General features: G+C 50.1%; 1 protein-coding gene across 6 annotated transcripts in view; it reads left to right on the top strand.

Moving 5' to 3' along the window:
- The first annotated feature begins 810 nt into the window (after positions 1-810).
- LPP (LIM domain containing preferred translocation partner in lipoma) overlaps positions 811-25,902 on the top strand; it is a 353,044-nt gene continuing 327,952 nt past the window's right edge. For 2 of the 6 annotated variants that reach the window (XM_069792425.1, XM_069792422.1), the window contains exons 1-2: positions 1,460-1,542; positions 25,321-25,426. The gene's annotated coding sequence lies outside the window, so the exon portion shown is untranslated. Of the gene's footprint in view, positions 1,195-1,459; positions 1,543-24,796; positions 24,960-25,320; positions 25,427-25,902 lie in introns of those variants that run through there. The other 4 variants (XM_069792430.1, XM_069792426.1, XM_069792421.1 and 1 more) reach the window with 4 other exon arrangements.

Raw genomic sequence — 25,902 nt, 5'->3', positions numbered from 1 at the left:
CGAGGACTGAATTTGGGCTATGTCATGCTTCCCCTGCTGCGGGGCCTGCTGGGGAAGGGGTGCCCGTCAGGGTGGGGTGGTATCTCCTGGGGTGTCCGATCTGCCAGAGCGCTCAGGTCAACCTGGGAGCACGCTTGCTTGTTTTAGACACTTTGGCAGTCAGGGAAGGGGAGGGAGGCTGGCTCACAGCTCGCTACTCCAGCTTCTGAAGTCTTTTAGGCACTTAATGTCCTTTTTTGGGTCCTTACGTGCAAACTTCCCCTCCTGGGGCTGTCAAGCGGTGACTGTAGACATTAAAGCTGGTAATGGGATAAGATTGTAAACATCTTCTGAAAGCACACAGCAGAGCCCTTTACTGTCAAAAAATGAAATATATTTAAAGTGCTTAAAAACTCATCCAGAAATCTCTTTCCAAATGAGTAAGGCTTGGCAACTCTCCCCTCCGCAGCCTGAATGCAATGTAACCCTTCTGTGTTCTTCCCTTCAGGGCAAACGCAGATACCCAGCAGCTACTTAAAGGGTAACATTCCACCATAAAAACAATCACACTCAAAATCCGAATTATTTTAATTGCAGTCCTTATAAATAGCCACAAAACAATCAACAGAAAGCGACCAGAGAACACTTTCCCTTCCCCCGCTCCTTAGTATGCTCGACAGGTTTTGTTTTCAATCTCTGCGCCGGCGGCTCCTTTTGTAGCTCCGAGCACCTTCCCCCCCCCCCCCCCTTTTCGATGAGCCCCGCTCGGGGCAGAACTGAGGGAAAAGCCGGTTGGAAAAAGCGTCCCCGAAAACCAGAGGGAGCCCCGGACAAAACTCTGGCCAGAAGTTGAACGCTGCGCGTTTCTGGGCCTAACCCCGCCGGCTTACAGGGCGGGAGGGGGATGCCTGCGGGGTCGGGGCTGCCTCCAGCCCCGTCGCCCCTCCCCGAGGTGCCGGTAGCTGCCGCCCCCCCCCCTCCCCGCCATGCGGCCGCCCCGGCCCAGGCCCCGGCCCCAGCCCTTACATGGACAAATCTGCCTGCAGGGAAAGGCAGGAATTTGGGCCCTTGACGTCAGCCCCGGGCAGAGCGCAGCAGCCCGGCGGGGTGGGAGGCAGCGGCCGCCGCTTTCGCTTTTTGTTTCGGGGGGGGGGTGTCCCGCCGAGCTCGGGGCTGCCGCGGCCCCCCCCCTCCCCTTCCTCCGCCCGAGGGGAGGTAAGGGTCGCGGGGGGGGGGGGGGATGCAGGAGGCGGGAACGCCGCGGCCGGGGGGATGCGGAGGGGCTGGCGGGAGCCCAGGGAGGGATGCGGGAGGGGGTGGCCGGGCCGGGGCGGGGTGGGGGGGGGATGCCGGGGGGATGCGGGGTGGGGGCTGCCCCGGGGCAGCGGCGCGGAGCGCGGAAGGGGCCGGCGGGCGGAAGGGGCCGGCGGAGGGGCCGAGGGGGGCGGGCGCGGAGGGGCGGTCCCGGGGCCAGGCCCCGCCCCCTGCCCCGCCTCCCCCCGCCGCCTCCTCCTCCCGCCGCCGCCGCCGCCGCGCTCGCCTCCGCTGCCTCCTCCCCCCGAGGTATTGTTGCAGATAATAACTTGCCCCCTTCCTCTACCCCCCCACCCCCAAACCCTCGCCCGCCGAGGCAGCTGTGCAACAGCTGGAGCCCCCGGCCGGGGCGGGGAGCGCTGCCGGCCGGCCGGGGGGGGCCGCGTATGGCTCCTCCCTCCGCCCGGGGCGCCGCGGCCGCCGGAGAGGGGGACGGCCCTGCCCGGCCCGGCGCGGTGCGGTGCGGTGCGAGCTCGGCCGTGGGGCGGGGGCAGCTCTCGGGTGTGGGGCAGGGAGCAACTTCCCCGGGACTTCAGCGGCCCGGCTGCACGCCCCCCCCCCGGCTCCGCGGCGGTGCCCCGCGGGCCGGGGTCCCGTTCTCCCCCAGCCCGGGCGGCCGGGGCTCGGTGCTGGCGGCCGCAGGTGCACCTGGCCCGGGCGGGGGCCGCCTCCGCCCCCGCGGCGGCCGCAGCGCTGCCCCGCCGCCGCACCTTGCGCCGGCCGCCCCCTCGGCCGGGGCTCGGTAGTAAAGAACGAGTTGAGTAAAGCCCTGGCAGCCTTTTATACGCCGGGGGAGGCCCACCCTTCCCTAGCAGGTAAGGACGTAAAAGTTTCCCACAGCCTTACGTCACCCTGGGCTTTTTTTTTTTTAATATAAATTTTTTTTTTTTTTTTCCTCCTCCTTCTCTTGCCCTCCCCTTTTGAACAGGCAAATCTTATTCCTGCCATTGTTCAGGAGCACTCTCCACGCCCTGGGGCTGCGCTGGGGAGAAGGCAGTGCTCTCGAGTAGGAGGTGTTGATGGTGAAACTCGTGCCATAATTGCTCTGGCTACTGTACCTAGAGGTGCAGTTTGGCCCCGTTGGTGAAACAAGTGAGCGTTAGATTCTCTTGCTTTGTCTTGACTATTAGTTTTTTGTTTGGTGTTTTTCTATGCCTGCATGAGTTGGCTTTTTGGCCCAGTTGTTTGGTTTTTGGGTTGGGTTCCTGTTTGGTGTCTTTCTGTCTTGCTAGGCGATTGGTACACAAAAGTTTTAAAAGCTTGCAAGAGCCCTCAAGCTTGCTGATGTGTCTTCCTGCACATCCACAACACCTTGGCCCCTGTGCACAAAGTGGTTCTGACCCATGTCAAATACAAGGTTTCGCATGGAAGCGTTAGGTTTTTGGAAATACTCTAGATTTGAGGATTTCTTTCCTTCCTGGGACTCATTCACCTGTAGAGTTTGTGCTTATGATTTCCGGGGCAAGATCCGAGAGAGTGAGGAGTCCCTTGATGTCTAGGACCTGGGTGATACAGCAGGTGCTGGCTCACCAAGTAATTACAGATACGGGATATTAGGAAGGCAGGGGAACAGATGGAGCTGGGGAACAGGACGCAGCGTTTCATCTGTATGTGAACAACGCAGCTGCGTTCACGCTGGAAAATGTTGGTTGCAGTCCTGTGTGTAGCCCAGCCCGCTGTGTAGCGGCGCAGTTTGGGCATGCGAGGGACTTTCTGGTTATCCCCACCCTTGCTGCAGTAGGACTGGCCCAGGCAAGGCTAAATAGTGCTCTGGAATATGGGATTTTCCTCAGGAAATATTTCCATCTCAGGATAAAGATTTACTGTTGAAAACTTCTCTCTGCCTGTTGGCCTACTCTCTTTCCCCCCCACCCACCCCATGACCTTTCATCCTGTCACTCCTCAATTTATGAGCTCTTTTATTCCCCTCTTTCAGTTGTTTAGCCTTTGTTGGAGGGTTTTTCCCTACGGGATGGGCTGTCAGCAGGTGACGGTGTGGGTGGTGGCCATAGGGGCCACCTGGCAGCGAGCTCCTACCTGTGTCTAATCCTGCCTGCAGCTCCAGCGGGATGCTGGTGCTGCTAATGGGGCCTTCAGCCCTGCTGCCCTCTAATTGTTGAGTTTCATATATAGTTTTCCTTTAATTGTTTTCTTCAGGGTTTGTGTTTTGGTTTTTTTTTTTTTCCCCCACCTGAGTCTGCTTGTGTCGGCTGTTGTTGGGAAAAGCTACCAAGTTGGGGGAACCTGGTCCAGGACGGTGGTGGCGCAAAGTCCTCATCAGTTATGGTGCTGGGGGCTCTCCTGCCATTAGATGTCTTCTGGTCCTTGTAGGCTCTTCTCCCAGCCCTGTGGTTGGAGGGCCTGTTAGGAGCGCGTGGGTTGCTGAAGGTCACTGTAGGCTTTTTGGGGGTCTCTTGGCTGGAGAGAGGTGCCTGGTAGCGGGTAGGCAATGTGCAATGAGTCTGTTGGACTGTGAAAATGTGCTCCTTATGTACAGAGAGGGCACTTCCGTGATTTTTAACGCCCTCTTTGCAAAAGTTAGCCCTAGAGTGCGTGCCTTGTGTGGAGGCCGTGGGCATGCTGGCTGTGCATGTGTCCTGTGTTGCCAGCGGTCCTGCTGTCCAGAAGTTCCAGTCAGGGATATGTGGCCCTTGTACGCTGCTTGGGCAAACTCCTGGGTGGAAACGGAGGACACGTCCAGGAAACTGCAGCTGAGACTGTGTCTCATTGAAGCTTCTGTTGGTACAGCCCCAAACAGCTAGGAACTGCTGTTGTGCAGTCTCCACAGTGCAGGGTGCCTGGGTCGGTGAGGATTACAGCTTTGTCGGTGCATAGCTGTCTCCGTTGTGCAAATCCCGATGGCCCGGTGTGGTTGGCTGGGCAGCTGGTACCGAGCTGGGAGAGAAGCTCCAGTTCCTTGTTGCACCAAGGTGAGATTTTCACCTTTGGAGCATGCTTGGAGATCAGCCCGGGTGTCGGGGCAGGATGCTGGTGAGCGTGCCCATCTCGGTGTGGGCTCCAGCTCTGTGGGTCCTGTCCTCTTCTGCTAGTCACCGTTTGGATGAGCAGTCACCCAGGTTTAGAGGGTAAAAGTGTTGAATGATAGTCTGTGATGTGCTCTCGTGAAACCAGGGCAAACCAGCAAAAACCTGCTTCTAGTCTGGTGGTCCAGGAGTGGATTTCAGATCCCGTATCCCGGCAGTCATGGTTAGGTACAGAAAATCCCAGGTTCCTGTGCAGTTTAGATGCCTTGTCTCATGGAAACTCGCAGAGGACATCACATCTCCAAGTTGTATTGCTCTGAATATCGTCTTCAGCTGTGCTGCGTTAGTGAGAGATAATGGGCTCCGCCTTACCAGCATCAGGAACTGGTGCAGTGTAATTCAAGCTTTCAGATAATGAAAGTGCGGATTCGGATGTGTATCCCTTGTTTCTCTAGGATGTTCAGGGGTGAAGCTCCAGGCCCGGACTAATGAGTTTTGCAAGGCACCTAATAGTGTCAGCTACAGTCTCAGTGGAGCTGGAGTGCTTTTAAATATATAATATGATCATCAGTATGTATTTTTAATTATAACTCGTAGTACGAATTGTGGTGTGGGAGTTCATGGTCAGAGTGGAGACACCGCTCACTTAATTTCAAAGTCTGACTGTTGCCTTGTTTGTTAAAATCGCTGCTTGTGTTTGTCTGTATAATGCCTGACTGTAAAACTTAAGTGACTCCCTTATGACCAGTGAAGCCTGGTGTATGCAGTTTTGGAGAGGGATAGTAAAAATGGTGGGGAGCTGGAAAACCTGAGGGAGTTTGACCAGTAGTTTGGGATTGCTCCTCTGTAAAGGATACGTGTAAGAAAGTTGTCACAGAAACAGTGAGTGCAGTGGAGAAGGGGTCTCTGTGCCTTTGTACCAGTGCAAGCCAAGGTGAAAGTGGCTGATTCAAAATTAACAAAATTAAGTACTTTTCCGTGTAACTAAATGGTGGCATTTGTCATGCAGAACGTTGCTGAGGACAAGAATTTAGCCAAGCATGGAAAGGAGATGGGATGGTTGTATGAACGTCAGGTACATTCAGATTTATACCACCTAATGGTGATGGCTCTTGTAAACATCTGATTGGAAAGAAGAGACTGTTTGGCACAGGTTTCTCTGAAACATCTCTTGCTGACTGTAGCTGGAGAAAAGCAGTAGCTTGGGTGGATGACAAATTGTTTGCAAGAAGACAGTTTCCGTGCGTCTGTGGAAAGATATACCCTCAGGGTGCCCGCAGTGGTTTCTCTATTCCTTCATGGTTGTGCGAACAATGCGTCCTCGGTGGCACTTTGTTCCTTGTCAAGCATCTGAAAGCCTGACCTACACAGCTCTGCCTTTCTCCTAATAAACTCCTCTGGCCCTGACGTGGGTCTGGGCAGCACCCCCCCTCTGCTCCGGCTGGCCCCGCACCACACTGGGTTTCACCTCTGGCTGGTCATCGATGCTCTTCCCAGTGCTTTCTGTGGTAGCTCTGGTAATCCCTTTGGGTGGGGGGAAGTCCCAGTGGATGCATGGAGAGGTTTTAAAGATGGCATTGAGATGACGAAGAAATATGCATTTCCTTTAGGTGCATCTATGCTTTTTAGGTACGTTATTTTTTCGATGGAGAGAAGCCTTCAGGGAAGCAAGATGACTACCAAGTCTAGGTGACCCGCCAGAAGTCTGGGGTTCAGCGTGTGTGTTTGCTATGTGGACGCGTGAGCGAGACAGCGATGCTCTTGCCTGCTTTCGGTCCCCTGCAGCTGCTGTCTTACCCTGGTAGCTTCATCCTCTCCCTTTGCTCTCACAGCAGGGTAATTCTGCTAAAAACTAGAGAGCTTACTGGAACTGTAGCCACGCTTCAAAAGCGGGCAGGAGCGGAGGAGACGGAAACCATAGCTTATCTAAGGATGTGGGTTATCTGAGGGACAGAGTCACAAGGAACAATACCTTTAAAGACTGTGGGTTATATGTAGGAAAATATAGGACTTGAAGTAACTTTATGAACAATGGTTCCAGAGGAGGGATTGGAGGGAAGGTGTTGGCTTTCACGCGTGCATTGGGATGCTGGAGGAGAGCATCGGTAAAGTCTGAAGAGCTCTGTGTTTTCCTCTTTTTAATTTAGGGAGCTTTTTGTTTTGTAAAAATAGAAACAAACAGAGAAAAGAAAACAACAAATCAAACCGAAAACCACAGACCAGAAAAACCCCACAAAGTTTAAAAGCTTTTTGAGAGCTTGTGCCTGCCTAAGAAGTGGGGGTTAGCAGGGTGCAGGATTTGGCTCTTTCTGTTCCTCCTGCTTCTGGGCACAGCAGGGCAGGTAGGGCTCACGATGTTTCCAATCCAGGCCTGAAAAAAAAACCCACTACCCACACTTAATCATTGTGATTAAGGTTACCGGTAGAGACACCTCGGTAGAGATTCTGCTTTCATCTCAGAGAGCTGGTTTTGATCACGTTCTGAGCAAGCGCAAGAGCTGGCATGAAAATGATCATTTTTAAGTTGCTGTCAGCAAGTCTCTGTCATTTTAGACTGTCAGTATCTGTTGTTGGGATCTGTGGGTGACAGTGACACACGTGTGAGTCACTCAAGCACTCCCAAGCTATTGCAATATGCTCAGGAAAGGAAAACAAACATCGGTGGAGTTGTGGGCTGTTGATAACCTTTTCTTAGAAAAAGATACCAGCTTTTGAGCATTGCAGGCTGTTAGGGAGAATGTTTTCTGTGGCCCGTGATGCCATAAGGGAACCTTGTAATACAGTGATTCCTCCGTAACCCCATAAATTGCTTTATTTGGTTTGGGATGCTTGAGGGTCCCTGGTTTACGCCAGCTTGTTTCTGCGTGATAGCCCATCAGCCCTCTTTGGGGTTTCCAGATGTGGCTGGGAGGGATCCCGTTTTGTGCCTAAGTGGGTTTATGCACTTGAGCATCCTTTAAGTAGGTGCCATTCAGCACTTGGCTGCCTTCCTCCCTCTGCTACCGCTGCCCAGTGATGCTTCAAGGCAGGCAAACTTCCGCCAAGTCTCGGATGATTGTGCTGCCAGTGGAATAGTTAGTTGAGATTTAATATGGCCATTATCTTTAGGTAATAAAATATCAACTAACTTGCCATAACTATCTTGTTTAATGTCTATTAAAAGCCCCACATACTTCATTCACTGGGTGAAATTTAATAGAACTTCATCTAAGCATTTATTGCTTATTTAATTTAAAAATAAGTTGATCTCCACAGTTGGTAACAGGCACTGAGGATTTAATTAACGTTCAGTAAACTACCCTGTTAGCTCTGAATTACAGAGTCAGGTCTTGTTTGTACATCAATTTGTAACCTGTCCCCCCTTTATTAGGCCGATGGATCTCATTGTGGGGAGCTGCGGTCGTCTCCTCTTCGCCCTCTGCTCCTGCTCTCTCCTCCAGCTGGAGAGCCCCTGCCAGGGCTGTGCAGCTGGGGGTCCTGACACTGCTGAGGAACCAGGACTCGGCTGCTTTGTTGTGGATGGAGGAGGCTGACAGATCGTACCGCAGATCTTGAAGGAAGGGGCTGTGGAGCCCGGTGGGGTGGGTAGGGATGCACTGCACAATGGGTAAAAGCAGTCTAGCTCCAAACTTTAGGTAAGTATAACAGAGCAAATTTACAATATCTCCTCTAAGGCTTTTGCAGCAGTGTGGCTGGCTGCATGAAACTCAGGTTGGTGAGGTCTTCTTTTTGGGAAGAGAAACTTGGGGTGATTCACCAGTGACTTGCAGGCAGTCCTGCTGCAGTTGCTGTGTTCATTGTACCCCAACTGCAGTGGTTTATATCTCAGTAACGGGCATGTGGATCTTCGATGTGCTGCGTGTATGTACCCTAAGGAGCTCTCTCTGTTTCAGCAGTTTATTACCTCACCTTAACAGACTTGAATTACTCCTCCTCTTAATGAGGCAAGCTTGAATGAAAGCAAGGAATCTCCCAGACAGTGTGCTGCACGCAGTGACTGGGTTGGAGAGTGATTGGATTAGCAGCTGATAAGTGGTTGTAACTCAGCTGCTGCATCTCCTCTGCCTCACTTGCCTGGGTGTCAGTGGTGTTCCTGTTTCAGCTCAGCCCTGAAGGAGATCAGATGGCTTGAATTTAACATACCTCATTGCTTGAGGTAGAGACTTGATTTGCTTTTCATGGGTTTGGGCAAATCTTGAGAGATACCTCAAGCTATTAACTGTGGCCAAGACAAGCCTTTAATCTGGATTTCCCAAGAGAAACAGATAGTGATTGCGGCAGCCACGTGGCAGTCCTGTAGTTATTTACAAGCAGTGAAATTGGTTAAAAGAATGGTGTTAATGTTGTGAAGTCCAAGTGCTCCAAAGGTATGAAATGCCAGAATGAGGGTCACTTAATTTGGCCTCCCCTGCAAGCAGGTATTATGATATAACCACTTAATTGCCAGAGCACCTACTCTTTGTGCCCAGAGTGGAAGGTGATGCTTAATGACCAGCTATTCAGTTTGTTTTCTTTTTGTGCAATGTGTGGCCCCAAGCCTTATTTACTACATACTGTTCAAATTTGGGACTGAATGCAGAATTATTAATTTCCTTTTGTGCTTTTCTGGAGTGCTCTTTGCTCTTTCATTGGAGTGCTTTGCAAGTTGGAGGGACTGTTTCTGCAGTGCCTTCCCAAGATGAAGGAAAATTATTCTTGCCATTTTACTGATGGAACACTGAGGCTTAGAGAGGAGTGGGGCTGGGAGTCTTGTGTCATCCCTGACACTGAAATCCGGGAGAAAAAAGCCAGTTAGACCAGCGTTTTTCTCTTTAGTTTGCAGTCATAACTGATAATCAAACATAGAAATGGTTGAAAGGAATTGTTTGTAATTACAGACTGAAGTTAGCATCCTTTCTACCCAACTCTGGAGATTACTCTTAACTGCTCATTGCAGTTATGCCTATCTTTACAGTCCATCTCCCCCATCTTTTCCGCTTTTACCTGCCTCTTATGCATTATCATCATCATCCTTGACTGGGGGGCAAGGCCCGTACTTATCTTGCGTGGGTATTGAAATGCCTAGCTTAGTGTGGAAGCTAGTCTTTGCCTCTGGCATTTAGAAACCGCGGCAGCTTAATGCTGTTGAATCTGAAATGTGGTGGTGGGGAGATCCAGAAATGAGCCACAAAAATGGTTAAGGTCCAGCTGGTATTTATGTATAAAAACATATTTCAAGGAGTAGAATAAGGGTAAAGGAGACTTCACATCATCCTCTGGATGCTTCCTCAGTGGCTTGTTTTCCTGTGTACAGTAAGACTGCCATTTTTTAGGGTAGTTTAAGCTTCCTTTAAAGCTGTGGTGGTTCTCCATCACTTCTGATCCTGCAGGCTATTTTTCAGGAGAATGAGAGTTATGACTTCCTAGCACAGTTCCACTTTGGTGCTTATTCAGAGAATCCATTCCTTTCTTGGGTTCCTTGGGTTGCACAGAGCCAAGCTTGGAAAACACAGCATTGCATCTTTGCCATTTAAGGAGCGCTTGGTGAACCTTCTGCATAGTAAGTCTGAAATTCAAGTGTATGAGTAATCCAGCTGAACTCTCTGCAGCTACTTGTGTGCCTAAAGATAAGCAAGTGTTTAAGCACTGTCCTATACCCGAATCCTAATTTGCTTCCAAGGCAGAGAGATGGGGCAGAAACGATGGGCCAAAGGGTTAAAGTTATCTGGGGAGATGTCTGGCTTCTTTTCTTCTGAAACAGCGCTGTAGCATGAAGAATGGCCGTAGCCTCGCTGCAATGAAGACTCAGCCTTGTACAGTGCAGGAGATCATACTGTGAGCGAAGCAGACAAGTTGCAAGCCTCTGATGGTGGCATTAAGTGAGGAACTGTGAGGCACAAGCATATTTTGGAAGTTAGGAATAACGCCTTGGACCTCTGCCTTGCTGCGGGGATAAGTGCGGCGTTCTTGGCATGTGATGCCTCTTTGAGAGTCTCCCTCTGCATATGAGATTTGGGAACGAGGCCAGAGCAGCAGGTGAACTTAAAACAATGTAAATGAGAGCGTCTTTCCAAGGCACTCTGCCCACCAAGGTACTTGGAGTGTCTGGGTGAAAGGATGGCAGCTTACAGAGTGCCTGTGCACCTCCTTCCATGGCTTGGCATGGCGTGTTTCGCTCTGCTGTGTGGGAGAGCTGTGAGCTCAGGGTGTGTGGAGGCTGGGGAAGTTGGTGGAGAAGTTTTTAAGGACCGCATTGTAGAGCGGGAGGAGAAGGAGCTATGAGAGCAGAGCTTGTTGCCTTACTATACGCAAAGATCCCTGTAGGGTGGGTTCATTTCTAAGTTATTCTGCATGCGGTTAGCTCCCATCTCCTCATTGCATGCACAACTTATGGCAGTGTTTTGTGGTCACTGTTTTTACAGGTGGGTATCAGATCCCTCTGAGGATGCAGGGCAGATGGGTTGGCATCACCTCGCGTTTTCACCGCCTCGTGTATTGCCTTGCTGTGATGTACCCTGGGGTGAAAAAGAGAGGACTCCTGCTCTGGTGTGTTACAACGATCATCTGTGCTGGTAGCGCCCCACCATGTCTGGGGTCAGGCTGCTTGCTGGCGTGTCATACCCATACACACACCACTCAGGTTCCCTGCCTGCTGGAGTTCCCTGAATGCTGTAGCCCGAGCCTCTGGTCTGCATGCATTTGCATGCTTGAGGTGGTATTTTAGGTCTTGGGTCATGCCGTCATGTGCAAGAAGTCCTAGCAAAAGTGATCTGCTCCAGCTTTGTTCTGTTCAGGACGGCTGTCTGCCTGTGTCAGCTGCTCATCCCTTGAAAGTGAAGCGCAGTGAGGCACAAGCAACTTTATGTTTTTGCAACAGCTCTTGATAAATTTCTCATGTCTCAGATGATTTGATTCATACCTGATTAAGGGTGTGCCCAATTTCATGGGTGGAACTGGATGTGCAAAGTTAGCATTATATTATCAGACAGTCCCACATTGGATCATCTGGTTTAGTTCCAGCTGTCTTGGTAGATGCACCTGCTAGGATGGGAGTATTTTCTGCGTGTAATGTGTAATGGACGTAATTCCAGATGCTCTTGATCTCCAGAACAAGACAAGGCCTATCCACCTAAGGAGAGACATGAGTAATTCTGGGTATTGTGTTGGTATGCTTCTGGGCTCCTGTTCATCCTTCTCTTTGTTTTTGCTTCCATATCCCATAGGCAACATTTTCTAGTGTTGTCCATCTCTCTAAATTTGACCTGTAGCATCTTTGGCTGAGCCTGCCACTTGTACGCTACCCAAAGGAGAGTAGGGTGTCTGCCAAACTGCGTGTTGAAGTCCTGTGTACCTGAGCAGAGAGCACAGGCTGCACCCATGGACCAGTGTCTGGGTCTGAGGAGCTCCTGCCCGGGGAAGTGAAGGTAAAGCAGAGGATGGTGAGAGAAGAGCAGAGTGATTGACTTGGGGGTAAAAAGACTGATTATAAGGGAAGATGAAAAGGATGTAAAAAGTGTGTGTTAGCAGACTGTGACTAAGATGGAGACCTGATAAGTATTGAAATGTGTCTGTGGAGGAAAGGGGAGCAGTAGCTCCTGGCAGAGCAAAGCTCTACGTCTAGGACTTGCAACTTGGTGCAAAGCAATTCTGAGTCACGGGAACGTACGGCTCCTGTGGCCCTGCCATCACAAGCAGTTGCCACCTACAATCCTTTTGACAAACGTGCTCGGTTCCATCTGAAACCTACTTGGGCTCTTCCCTGTCCTTCCTGGGGAGTTCATCTCCCTCACGGCTGTTTATCACTGTGGCTTCTGGGTTGTGCATGCTCGCCGTCTCATTCCTCAGCCCTTACTCACAAGAGGCCTGTGTGGGAGGGAGGGGCACCCAAGAGAAATGTGAAACTTGATGCAAAGTTCCTTGCCACGAGGAATTTGGGTGGCTGATCTGCAGCTTGGCCTCTGGGAGCTTGCCGGAGATCTGTGGGCTGAGAGTCTGTGATCTGCAGCCCTGGTGGGGCTCCAGGGAGTGGGATGGAGGCTTGAGGGAAGGTGGGCTTTTACTGCAAAGGGCAACGTGTGTGGTGTTTGGGGGCTCCTGGTAGAGCTGCACTAGCCCGGCTGTATTAACAAAATTCAGTTGTGCAATTGGATGGGGTAAAGTGGAGGAGGGGAGCGGTATGACTCACCTAAATTACCAGTGACCAAAAGTGGGCTGTAAGTTATAGTTGACACCTCGTGCCTCCATCCTAGCTTCACACAGTAAAATCTGGCAGGGGAGATACAGCCGTATGTGCAAATACAGTATGTGGGTTTGGGTCTCGGTCCAGCATTCGCATCCATAAATAGGTCAGCCCCTTCCTTACGATAGCATTTGTATGCACTTTACAAACATGAACCAACTAATCCCAACAGATGTTTGGCAGCCTCCTGAGCCCACAAGGAAGTTAAATATCATTGCACTTTGCTAGAGAGATGCCCAGGATTCAAATAACACCTGCTGGAAGAGCCTGTCTAAGCTGGGGCGCGTTCATGGCTGTGTGGGTGCAACTTTGCAGAGCACCTGCTGCCGCTCCATCGGGCTGGTCTGACCATGGTGGCTTCTGCTGCCTTCAGCTATGCAAGGGCCAGGCTGTGTTTCCATTGAAACCAAAGACAAAACTTTCTTCGGTTTTTGAGGGGGAATGGGCTTTAGCTCTACGTTTGCACACTCGCACTTCATTAAAATCCAGCTGAAAGGAGGGAGCTGTGGATTTTGCTTGCTGCCTGCCTTTGTCCGCGTGCTGACATCCTTGTCAGAGGTGTGTGAAGGCACGATGCTCCTGGCTGGCCTGAATCCTTTGCTTGCCTCCCTCTTTTTCCCCAGAGGTGAACATTTAGTTGCAAGCTCCATGCTGCCTTTGAGGTCAAGCGGGTTATATAGATGTGTGTTGCTGAAGCAGCAGTTTATTCTGGAGTTGTCTCTGGACTCTGCAGTTTGCGATTCATGTCCTGGCTGCTCCATCCCACCATGAAGTGCAGCCCCAGCCAGCTGCCAGAGATAACACACTGAGGACCAGGGAATGCCACTGCAATAACTTTGCCTGTACAGAGTATTCAGAGGTTTTGGATAATGAATTTCTCGCAGCCTTTTTCATCAGGAGAAGTTTTCTCAGTGTTGCATGGGCCAGAACCCTCCTGAAGCTTTGCTTTCCCCTAAAAAACCAGGCTATTTGGCTAACTTTCCAAAGAGAAAATGAAGCTGTAGCACATCACAGAGGAGGGAAGAGTAAGGAAGGCCCGTATATGTCACTGTAGCCTCCAAGGCCCGTGTTCATCCTCTTAATGACATTAATTCAGCTGCACAAGGGGGGAGAAACAGGAATTGATCCTCTTCATATAGATCATTAGTGCCCCAACAGCCGGTCTGCAAAGACCAACTGGGAACAAAAATGAGCTCCTGCTGCATCTAATTTTTTTTTTTCCTTGGTGCTTTGAAGGATTGTTGGGATGCTTTAGACGCTTGGCTTTCTTGCTCAGGAAGGGCCCAGGATTGTACTCGTTTCTCCTGGCCTCTATGTTGTGTTCTGGCTTGATGGCTGTCCTGATTTTGCAGGCAGAGTTATAATTACAAGCCTGCTGAGTAGAGGGGGAGGCAGCGAGAGGATAGTTCTGGATTAGTAATAAATCAAGGACTTTTCTTAGGTGTTTCCTCACTCAGATCTTTGATAAGATCTTTGATCTCCGTTAATTATGGGTGACAGCTCTGGATACTGGGGTGTGCTTCTGTCTTCTCAGTTAAAGCTTCCTGAAGTCTCCTCAGGGCGCAGAGCCTGCCAATTTTTGCCATTCAGCATCTCAAGGAGAAGCCTTGGGTATCTTCTGTGATGATGGAGGCTCTGGGCCGCTCCTCCTCTCCCTTGTCACTCTGAACCCGCTGTGGTTGCTCCGTGCGCGCCAAGTGTGTGCATCTGACTCGCCTTGTGCTGCCGGCTGCTGCTGCCTGGCCTTTTTGTCTGCATTAGTTTAATTGAGTGAGGAGCTCGCAGGAGAAGCTATTCATTCCCCTGGTAACTGTGCTTGACAATCAGAAGTTATTCTGGGGGTGAAGGACCGGTACAGATTTGTTTTCCTTGGCTGCAGATCCATAGCCCCTAATAGTTTCTCACTCATATGAACCAAAGTTGACTTGGTTTGCCACTAATTAAAAGCCAAAAGGATACGTGGTCCTCTCCAAAATAATTACCATCTTCAGTGAATGGAAGAAAACTCTTGCTTGCTTCCCGTTTGTTTCCAAACCCCTCTGTTTTGCCACGTTACCCTTGCACTGGCCACAACGCATGGGAGGGCCTGGGCAGGGCCAGCAGCTCCATCCTGGTGCACAGGGAGTTTGTGCTTGAATCCTTTCTCTGCTTTTGGACCAAAGGGTAAATATAGGAAAAGCATCGAGTTAGCAAAAATTTTATGAAACCTAATAGCTGCATTTGGAGGGGGTTGTTTTTTTCTCGGTGAGAAGCCACTAAAGGTGACAGAGGCGAGTGTGTGCACCCTGAATGCAGGAGCACGTTTTTATCTTGACTTTTTTATAGGCTAAAAACCAACAGCAACAGGTTTTGGCTGTGTCTGTGCTCACTACCAGGAACCCTGAATGCAGCAGCTGGAGTTCCTAGATAGTTTGGTTTTTATCAGTAATTGGTTTCAGATACACATTAACCTTGATTCATGCGTTGCTCTGGGCCTGGTGACGTAGTGGAAGGTGTCCTCTGTCCTCGCCATTTGCTCAACCTCTGCGTTTGTCACATTTCTGTCACCACTGGGGCTGGGCCTGCAGCAGGGGGAGGACAGAGGGTCTCCTCCCTTCAGCTGGTCCTCAGTGTCCACCCAAGTGTTTGCGCTCCTTCAGTGCAAATCGGAGGGCCTGTCCGATGTCACCACCGGGTTGAGGGCTGGAAGATGTCCAGTCCAAAGTGGTTGGGCTCCTGGGCAGCAAGGGCTGGAGCCCTGTGGGTGCTGTTTGCTCTGTGCGTGCAAAGGCAGAAGCGCATCTCTAGTCTTGCTACTTATCCCCACCATGACCACCAACTCGTGGTTGGGTTTTGGCCTCTGAGCACCAGCCGGTACAGGAGGAATAGCCATCTGGGCAGCGGTGACCAGCTGAGCATACCTCCTCTCAAAGCAGTGGTATGGGGATGAGCAGAAGTTTCCTTACGGGGATGTGCCCAACCTGATGTTGGAGGTTGGCTATGGCAGCCTGCTCCCCTGCAGTCCCGTCCTCTGCTTTGCTGCCCTGGGTGCCAAAGCCGCTCGTGTTCACTTTGCACAGGGAGCTTTCGCGAAGTTGCTGTGCTTGCCTGTGGGGCTTGCAAGGAACAGCAAAGGGTCTGTACTTTCTTAGTCTGCCTGTTTCATGAGGCAGTATCTGGCTGTGCCCTTAGTAACAGGTTTTTTAATGCAGATTGAGTCCCCTGTTTTAATTGACTAAGAAAAAAGAACTTGAAGAGGGTATGAACCCATGACCTTGAGATAAATAGTTTCTTATTGAGTCCCTGAGCCCCTAAGCCACCCCCTCTTCTGAGAGTAGCGTGGTTTAATCAAAGGTCAGAGGTTTTGTCGTCTTTGAGAGCCTCAGAAAAAGAGGGCAACATGAGCGAGCTCTCCTCGGTCCTCTGTGACTGCAGTCATTCTTGGCCTGTCAAGTTCCCATTGAGCTCGCTGTGCTTGTCCTCTGTTCCTGGGTGATGGCTCTCTTGACCTTCTCTGGTCTCTGTGAATGCTGATAAAAGCCTGGTGATCAAGTCAGATGTGTTACTGGGGGTTGTAACTAGATATATGGTGGCTACGGGTGAATGGCTTATGCGAGGCTGCTGTGAGCCCCTCTATGCAGAGTGCAGATTTGCAGGCTTGATAGGACATAGTCTTCGCTTGCCAGCTCTGCCCACGCAGCCTCCCACGCGTGTCTCCTGTTTCTAGGCTGAAGGCCAAGTGTGGTATCTCGCGCACTGCTGCGTGGTCAGTCTTGGCGAGCGCCGACTTGTACGTGGCCGCTGCGATCTGAGACGTTGCGGTCGCTGACAGAGGTCCTCCCTCATTCTGTTCTTTGCGTTTCCTTCTTGGGTGGTGACCAGACATGTGGCTGTACCTCTTGTGACAGGTGCAGTATTAGTCTTTGCTCCTGTCCTTCTTCCTGACTGCAGTCACTAATGCTGCTTGAGCCTGGCTGATGGCTGGCACGGAGCTGGTCTTGCTTGCTTACATGTTGGAAGCTGGCTTCCTTGATGCTGTGCCAAGTCACTCTTTGAAAACATCAGCTGCTGCATCCTGAAGAGATCTTTGTCTCCAAAAGCTTCTTCAGTTCCTTTCTGGTTTTCCCTATCACCAAGTAAAAAAAATAAAAACACTTGGCTTGATAACATAAATGCTGGCTTCAGGGCTCTTGACAAAAGTCCCGCTGACAAGCTCAGCATGGCAGGGTAGGAGTAGGCGAGGACAGGTATGATGGTGGTGTTATGCTGTGAGGTGCTCCTGTGAATCACACCAGCGAGGTGGAAGAAGGCTGAAAAGACCTTTCTTGGTCTCAAGTGTTTCGTACCTTCGGTGTGATGTTGCACCCACACACTGTAACTATTGTTTCAAACAAATAGGCATGTCCTCTTCCAAAATACAGAGCTCAGGTGCAGCAGGCTGGAGGATAACATGTGGCAAACTCTTGGAAAGAACACAGAATTAGGAGCCAAGAAAACTTTGTGCTGAGAAACCGTCGGGTACATGGGAAGAAGTGTGATCTCTCCCTGTGAGCGCTGATGAGGTCCAGTAAGGGTGCTGAGGATGTTTAGTTGATAACTTTGCCATTCTGCAAACAAAAAGCCTCCTCCTTTCCACTGAGAAACAGGAATGCAATCAAAGTGAACCAAATTGTACAGGTCCATGAGTGCAGTTTTATAATCGCTGTTGGTGCTAGGCAAATAATAAACAAAATGCAGTGCAATTCCAGTGTATATAGCTCTCCAGGTCAAGATAAAATGGCATAGAGGGACTAAAGACTTGCTATCCCTCATTTCTAAGGAGAGGAAAGATGTAACAATATTTGCGCTTACTGTGCTAAAAGAAGTTGTGTGATAAATCTCAGTCCCCTGTTACAGGCAATTAATTAAGCTCCTTTGAGGGGAGGATAGTCTGCAGAATTCCTGTGGAAGTCCGAGTGCAGGTTCTTCTGCACAAGGTGATGGAGGGATGTCTGAGCCCTGCCACCTTCTCTTTGCTTGAGCCCAAGCCCCACCTGGGAGGATGGGAGCGTGTATAGGGCTGGGTGCTGGGCAGACAGCATGACAGCTACATGCTTGTGTCCTTGCTATCCCCACCGCTGTCACCTTTGGGGGAGAAAGTCCCTCCTTGACATGTAGGGGAAGCCGTGGAGCTGCGTGTCCTCCTGCAGGCAGTTTCCCCGGTCGTTGTGCTGAGATAGATGGGTGTTTGACAGCTCTGCCGCGGGATGGTGTGTGCACGGTCCTGCTGAGCCAGGGCATTAAGATCACTTTTCCTTCCCGTTGTTGTGCTGCTGTGTACGCTGGAGACCCTCTCTGTCCCCTCATTTTAGTTATTAGTGCCGGGCTGAGTCTCGCACACCCTGGGGATAGTGGTGAAGAGGTTCAGGGAGAAGAGGGGCAGTGGCTTTGTCTGTGGTGGAGGTCTGGTGGCTCTGTGTGACAGCAGCTGTGTGTGTTACCCTGCGGTGGAGCGAGGGGTGGCACAGAGCACCGTTGCCATCATCCCTCCCCAGCCCAGCCCGCGAGTGGGGCCTCTGCGGTGGCAGGCCAGTTTCCCTGTCACGGGGAGGAAAAGTTTATCAGTGTTAAGCATGGCCAGAAAAACTGCCTCTGCTATTTTTTATTTTTTAATTCCCTTGGCGATAAGGGCCAAATTCAATGAGGAGCCTGGCTTCCAGCTGAAGTTGGGGTACTTTAGGAACTAAACCAGCTTTTAAATATATTTTCTATATGTCTCGGTCCCCATCTATGATGGAAGTAACGATGCTTTCTTGTTCAGAAGGTGAACGCATCCACAGGCATCTGTGGTCCTAGTTTTCAAATATAAGAGCAGTTATTAGGGCTTGTCAAAATCGCTCCAGAATTTTTTATCTATATTTAGTATAACTGGCTCCTTCCACGTTAACCTGGGCGCCTCTGCCCCATTGGGGCTTTTCCCTTTTTAAGGAATATGCTTCCTCAGCCTCTCAATCTAGCTGTTTGGAAAGAGGAGCAGCTACACTGAGAAACTCTTCTTTTTTTAATACAGGTGTTTGAGGCCCTTTGTTGCTCATCCCACCTGAAGGTATTTGTTCCAAGGCTAAAACCAGGGCAGTTTGCTATTAAGGTATAAAAATGAAAGAAGATAGCTAATGCTTGGTCATCCTTGGAGATGGTGGGGAAGGAGGGGACAGACATTTCCAAACCAGAGAGATTTACTGGTCCTGGCCTATTGTGCTTTTTTTAAACATCATGATGGATTATAATGCTTTCAAAAATACCTAGCCTGACTAAGTGGGCACAGGAGTGAGGAATCCAGTTGGCTGTCAAGTAGTTGTTGCTATTTTCAAATGATCTGGCCCAAGCCAGATAAAACAGAAGCCTTGAACACAAAGGCCGTCTGGTCATGTAGGCTCTAAGTTTTAAAAGTTTCACTTCCAAATGGTTTTAAGAAGAGCGATAAGAGAGCCTGCCATGGTGCCAAGGGTTTCATTGTGGTGGCACCCAAGCAAGCCTGGGAGAAGGTGACCTTTGCCTTCAAATTTTGCCCATTTAAAACTAAAATGGTTAAAGGAACATTGTCCTTTGTAATAAAACTTTGTAATAAAACCCTTAGACTGGAACAAACGTGGACAAAAAAGCCATCTCTGCCCTAGGAGATTGCAACCTAAAGGTGGGCTGCAGAAGACCCTGGGCTGGGAGTGGGGAGAGCTGGGCACCTTCCTGACCTCCGTGCCCTGGGGCACAGCACTTCTCTGCTCCCTGGTGCTCTTGGTCACTGTTGGTCTGTTTTTTTGACTGAGCATCTTAAGATGCAGGAGGCGTGTTAGGGCAGCACTCTGCTGGTGCTGCCTGGTGAGGATGGCCATTCCTCGGTGGGGAAAAAATGACATTTTTTTGTTTTTGGATTGCAAAACATAATCCTCTGTTTGAAACCCAGGCTCTGTGGTGTTCTGATACTGCATGAGAAGTTGAAAGCAAAATCAATTATCCTTCTTTGATCAAGAACCTGGGGTGCATTCGAGTGAGAAAGCGAAACTAACCCCCTCTTGCTAAGGGTCTTTCTGACCAGGCTTAGTCAAATGCTGACAGCAAACGGTGGGGGAAAAAGAAAAAAGAAATGAAAATCAGTGAGGCTGTTTTGAAAATCTTCCACTCGCAGTAGACTAAGGGAGTGCAAACAGCATGAGGTTGGTAGTCTGTGCTTGAAAATACAGAGTCCGATCCTGGTGTTGTTTACAGACACGTAAATCACAGGCAGCGCTGCTGGCAGCAACAGGGAGCTGCCGAAAGGCCGCTCCAGCACGGGACCCGCAGGCTTTCTGGCATAGACGTGCTGATTCCTCTCGTTCCTTAGCCACCCTTCTTTTCTAGCCATCCTTGTGCATTTAAAATAACAGGGTTGTGATATGGCTACTCCTGCTGATGGGTTGGTCCCCAACCATCGCCCAGTGGCTCCAGCTGAGAGCCACTGGGATGCTCTAGGTAGGGCTGTCTTGCAGCTTCCTTGGCCACTGCTTAAGTCTGTTCTGCCCCAAATGATTTTTTTGTTCGTTATAATACAGCAGTCTCCATCTGGGAAAGGTTGATGCCATCCCTTTGGTGGTGCTGTGCCACTGGAGCGGTCTTTCCTCCTTCTTACCCCTACTCTCCTGCTCCTTTTTTTCCTTCTTGTTTTAGTCTCATTTTATGAACCCCAGGACAAACCTGAAAATCGAATGTGACAGCAAAGATAAAAATGAGTCCCCTGGCCCTGAAGCCAGTGTGCCACTGCTGCAGGACCCCGGGGCTCCTGCAGGTCAACGCTTTAATGCCAGGCTCTGCGCCCTGCAGCATGCAGGGGCTGCCAGTGAGTTTGCTCTTTTATGGGAGCTAATTTTCCCCATCGGAGCTGATGGTCTGTACTGTGGCCGGCATCAGCCTTCCTCCAGCGTGAGGGCTGGACCAGGAGTTCGGAAGTGATAAGTCTCATTACGGCTAATTTTGATGCATGGGTTTGCGGCAGATTTGAAAGCGGCTCCGTGCCGAGTATGAGATAGAGGGGTGTGTGCTTCCTTGCAGATCGAAACTTGCCATTTGCATGGTTGCTGCTTTACACCAACGCAGGATTTGGCCTCCCAAAAGGCAGAAGCCAGGCATACTAGCTGTTGCTGTTTGTATTGATGACTCTCTGAGCAGGTGCCGCTGCTGGCAGCAGAGTGGAGGAAACACGTCTCCTGCTTTTGTTATCTTGCATGATCTTTTTATTAGATAACTTCAGCAGCATTCTTTTGAATTGAGCAGTTTAATTTTAATAAATGAAACCTGAGAAGCACAGAAGCAAACACAGAAAGTTGTTAGGGCCAAATCCTGCAGGCATCGGTGTCCTGGGGTAGCAAGATCAGTCCATGTCTCCAGGCAGCTGTGTTCAAGTGTAAGGGTACCCATGCATATAAGTTGAATTTTAAGTGAGGATTGGACTCTGAATTGAGGTTTGCGTATAAGGGGTCTGATTTTCCGATGTGTGAGGACGTGGAGACCTCAGACAGCTCCCTCGGCACTGGCAGTGGCCAGAACGGCTGAGGATCAGGGCTCCAGCAGCAGAGGAGATAACGTGGGATTTCTGAGTTTGGGGACTTTGGCCAGTAAATAACAAATATATTGGCACAGCGTGAGAAAGACATAAAAACGCATATGTCAGAACAGGGCAGGCTTTTAAGTGTTTCTCATTTAAAATGAAAAGGTCAGATTGAATGGGGTTGTTGTCTGGGGACCTGTACGTGCACCTGCCAATCATACGGGGGGACCCGTGTCAGTTCATGCTGATGGCTGACTTGCTGGGAGCTTGTCTGCGCTTAAAAATTGGTGACTGGAACGGTTAAAACGACAATTTTCCTTGTGGCAGTCAGGCTGAGCCATCTGCTCTACGGAGGAACAGGAATGAAGGACCCCAGCACGAGGCTACTTTATCCCAGTTTAACTGGTGTTTACGCTTGGGCTTCTACCAGTATAGCCATACTGATAAAAATAATAAAATAAAAATTAAGCTCTGAGTATTGGTAACACTTTCAAGTGTAAAGGACATTTAAATGTAGATGCAACTTTTGAATAGTCAGAAAAACAGATGACATTCAGCCAGGCTGCTAAGTGAGAAGTGTAATTAGCACTTGCTGAAATTATTTTCACGGGTAAGGTTTTCTTTTAAAGGGGTTGGGGAGTCTGTTTACTTCAATTTCTAAGTGACCACTGTAAAGTTATGCTAGGGACGCCCATTTTTCTGAAAGTGCTGACTGCACTTCTTTGAAACTTGGAATTCTTGCAGAGGTTTTAAACTGTCTGTTTCTGAAAAATTTGAACAATATAAGAAAACTCAAATCATAATAGAGGACTGAAGTTTAAATTCAGGCATTGTAAACTACTGCTTATAGATTTAAATCTGCAAACAGGAAACCTTGCTTTCTGTACTTGTGTATTAAATTTGTATTTTTAATTTTGTCTTGAGAAATGTTGATTCTTACTGTTGATAATACAGCATCAGTATTATCAGCCAGTGAGTGAACAGACTGTTTCGGATCATCACGGCTTTAAGGATTTTAGAGTTCGTAGATCTCAGCCTCTCACCTTATTTTCCTTTCAGCTTGGGATGGCTTTTTATAACTTATAATCACTTTCTCAGCTTTTTATGAGCTGTACCTTAAATTTAACTAGTTGGAAGAAACAAATGAAGAAAACAATCTTTTGTAAAAGATGTGCTCTTTTGGTAAATGCTGGTTCTGGTAGTTTGTTCAGACTCTTGGTGCTTTGACTGTGATAGCTGATTCCCGCTGTTTGGGCATTTGCTTTAGATTACTCTTAAATGATAAATTGCCTATTGAAATGGTGCATTAAAATAAGTGGTCTGTATTGTGCTATGCATAAAAACGAAGATGCAGATGTGCACACGTAGGTGTATACAGACTCCAAAGTCTCGGCCGCTGTAGCTGGTGATCTGGAGGCACAAAAGTTTTACTGAGTTATGCCAGATGGGAGCTTGACAGTGTAAAGCTGTGTTACCAAAGAAACTTTCCTGCTGTTGTCTCTTGCAGGACCATGATAGAAAGCTGGGATTTCTTGTTGCAAGATGAAAATCAGAATTAGCTGTGCACAGACCACTAAGCATCTGTTGCGGTGGCTCTGAACTAGGAGGACCTCAGTTTCATAGAGCTAAAAGCCTGCCTGTTGTTACTATTTCTGCTGTAAAAGCACCTGGATATTCCCCATAATGGTTGTTGGGGGATGTATGAAACCCAGAAGTGGCTCTTTAGGGACGGGCTTTGCATGTATTTCTCCGGGGACTTCTGTGGGGGGAAGACTTGTGCTGGAATCGATGGCAGCGATTTGGGTATGTCTGTACTGTGCGCTCATTTGTCTTTCCCCACCTGAGCCAAAGCAGGAATGAGCATGACTGAGGGGCAGACCCTTTTTTGGGACTTCTTGTTGTCTCTCAAGGTCTGTATCCCTTGCTTGCTTCCCCAGCAGAGCGGGCATGGTTAAGGCATTGCTTTGCTAATCCGCTGTGTAGTCCTCTCTTGTGTGAGGCTCTCGGGGTGCTCCTTGCTGAGGGATGTGTACAGGCAGCTGAGAAGAGGGACTTTGGGGAGAGGAGCTCTGCTATCTTGGAGTCTGGGGGCCTCAAGTCTCAAGCAAAGCTCCTCAAGTGGAAATGCTTTTGAGAGTGTCTTGAAGAGGTCTGATTTGGTGGTGGCATCATGGCTTGATGGCTTGTGATGCAGCAGATGTGCAGTTCTTCTGGTACCTTGGGTCTGTCCTCCAGGTCTGTCTTCTGTGTCTTTCACTGCAGAAATATCCAGACTGACTTTTTCAGCCTTCTGCTAAAGAAATGGGGTCACAAATGGAGTAGTTTGACAGACCGGCTCAGGTGGATATTGGTATGACCAGTCAGGCTGTCCCTGTCCTGCCCAGCTGTGGATGTGTGGCCAGGAGGGAGTGCACTGCCCGTGTATCGGTGGGTTGCTGCCCCTCTGGGACCATGCTGGGTCCCACTTTCTGCTGGGAAGGGTGGCTCACCTTGCAGCAGGAACCCCAGTCACAAGGTGATGGAGACAGTCGGCATGGAAAGTAAAGCCAGGAAGATGCAGTTCCACTAGCCAAGTCTGCTGAGTCCTATAACTGATCTTGTAAACATGTCTTGAGTTAAACCTGGTGAAAGACAAGCCTGAGCCAAGATATTTTAAACACAGGTTGGGTCCCAAGGAATACCGTCTTACCTGGAGCTCCCGGAGGTGCTGTTGTGAGTTGAATCAAAACGGTGTTGGAACCAGAGGGGAATGTTGTTGTCTTCTGCCTTTGCAGATAAGACTGAAGGGCATTTTGCCAGGAGCCTGTGGGAAGGACCTAAATTGTATATAACTCTACATCATTTTAAAATGAAAAGTAAATATGCACAACCATAATATTTGCTTGTACTTGTCTCCTCCTTGATGGATGGAGAGAAATTGCTCTTTGGCTGAGTTCACCAGCAATAAAACCCTGCAGTTACTCATCTTCGTCCCAAGCCTGCAGTGAGTGGGAGAGGCCATTGCGATCTCCATAGGAATTTGTCCTCATCACACCTGAGGGGAGTGTTGAGGGTCCTGGGGATTTTTATACCTGCCCAGCCCTGTGGGGTGTCAGGGCTGGGTGCCACCCCAGGGACCATGGGACTGAGGTGGGAGGGTGCTGCCTGGGTCAGGGTGAACCTCGGTGCGCCCTCGTGGTGTCGGTGTAATGGAGATCTGCCACTGCTTGGGAGAGGCGAGAGCCGTCTCGCTCCGCTGGCTGCTTGTAGCAGCAGGGCATGGCGTGGGGGACAAGGGGTGCTGGCAGGGGCAGTGAGCCACCTCACCGTGTGACAGGGACGAGGGACCTGGACTGTGAGCCACCACCAGCACTCTTGCGTTTTGGTGCATGTCGGTTGTAGACTTGTGGGCTCACGTGCAGCTTCACGAGCAGCACAGACACGACGAACGCAAGCCTGAACCGAGCATCTCCGTTGTCACAGCAGCAAACAGCAGTAACTTTCTCTGCTGAGCGGTGATGACGAGGCAAGCCTGTGCTTGTCACGAGCGGAGATAGGGCCGTCGGAGTGACCAGGATGGGGCTGGGACGGGATGCTGGCGGGGGCAGGAAGGAGTGTGCAATTCAGATGCCGCCTATCTCCACGGGATGCAACCCGCCGCGCGTCCCGGCGTGCCACGTGCGAGGTGGCGGTCGCACGGCCTGGCTGTCCCCTCCCCTCTACCTTCATCTTCTGCAGAGGGGAAACGTGTCGCGTCTGCTTTGCAGCTACAGGGAAGAGTGGGGCAGTCCCCGATGGGAATTGGGCAGAGCTCCTCAGAGAAAAGGCTGCGCTGAGGTGGAGGGCTGGTGAACGGGATGGTGGTGTAGCTCCATTCGCGGTAGTGGTAAACCCCATGAGCTTCAAACCAAACTAAGTGATGCCTCCTAGCTCCCTCACTGTGCCTGAGGTCAGAGATGAGCGATCGATTCACCCCGTTCTCTTATTTTATGCCTCATTTTACCCCTCCTTTTACCTCCCCCTTCTCAGGGGCATTAAGAGCAGTAAAGGAGCTGTGGCTTGAGGAGGTGCAAGTTGTTGGCCAAGCTGTGGCAGCTGACAGCGGGTGCTGGTCGTTGGCCCGGTTCGAGGTGGTGATGCCAAAAGGAGTCCAGGAGTATGGAGGCTTCTGCCTAAGAAAGCTGGGGAGGAAAATGCTGCATTTCCCAGAAGTTGTGTGGGTTAAACTGCAAGTTTTGGAGATGAGCCGTCAGGAGGCCCATCCGGCATGCATCACACGGGTATCTCTCTCTCTCTCTCTCTCCCCACAGGGCTGGGAAAGAAACCCAAAGTCGTGACTCTGGTAGAGCCCTGCGTGTCTCCAAAAGCCCTGCTCTGAGTTCGTCCCACCATCAAGGCTGTGCAGTGTGAGAACTGGTACGTAAACATGTTTCACAAGAGTGAGGGAAAGCTTCTTGGAAGGATCTGTGGCTTTTCTGACAGTGGCACCTTGTTCATGGTTCTCTGCACAAAAAAAAAAAAAAAGGAAATTAAGTCCTCTCCTAACGGAGTGTGGAGGTGGGGTGGGATCACTGGAAAACACAAGACAAACTGGTGGTTCCCTGGTGGTACTTGCACCCAGAGGCGTTGGTGGGGAAGGGCTCAGCAGAGAGTTCAGTAATGCAGCGTGCGAGTGTTCAGAAGTCATCCCAGACTATGGCGGTGAGGCTTTAGACGTGCTCTGTCAAGTGGTGTGTTGTGTGACAGCACGCACAGATAGGTGCTGTGGGGGTAATGACAAATGCATGCATGAGAAATGCACATACATACATATATATATACATACACACACACTCTGTACAAATCTAGGCACATGGAAACAAAGATGTGCAATGCATATATAGTATATACTA

This window comes from Haliaeetus albicilla, chromosome 9, assembly GCF_947461875.1.
Source record: "Haliaeetus albicilla chromosome 9, bHalAlb1.1, whole genome shotgun sequence".
NCBI classification, from domain to species: Eukaryota; Metazoa; Chordata; class Aves; order Accipitriformes; family Accipitridae; genus Haliaeetus; species Haliaeetus albicilla.
Note: the sequence above shows the minus strand (reverse complement) of the source record. Positions and strands in the feature narration are given on the sequence as shown.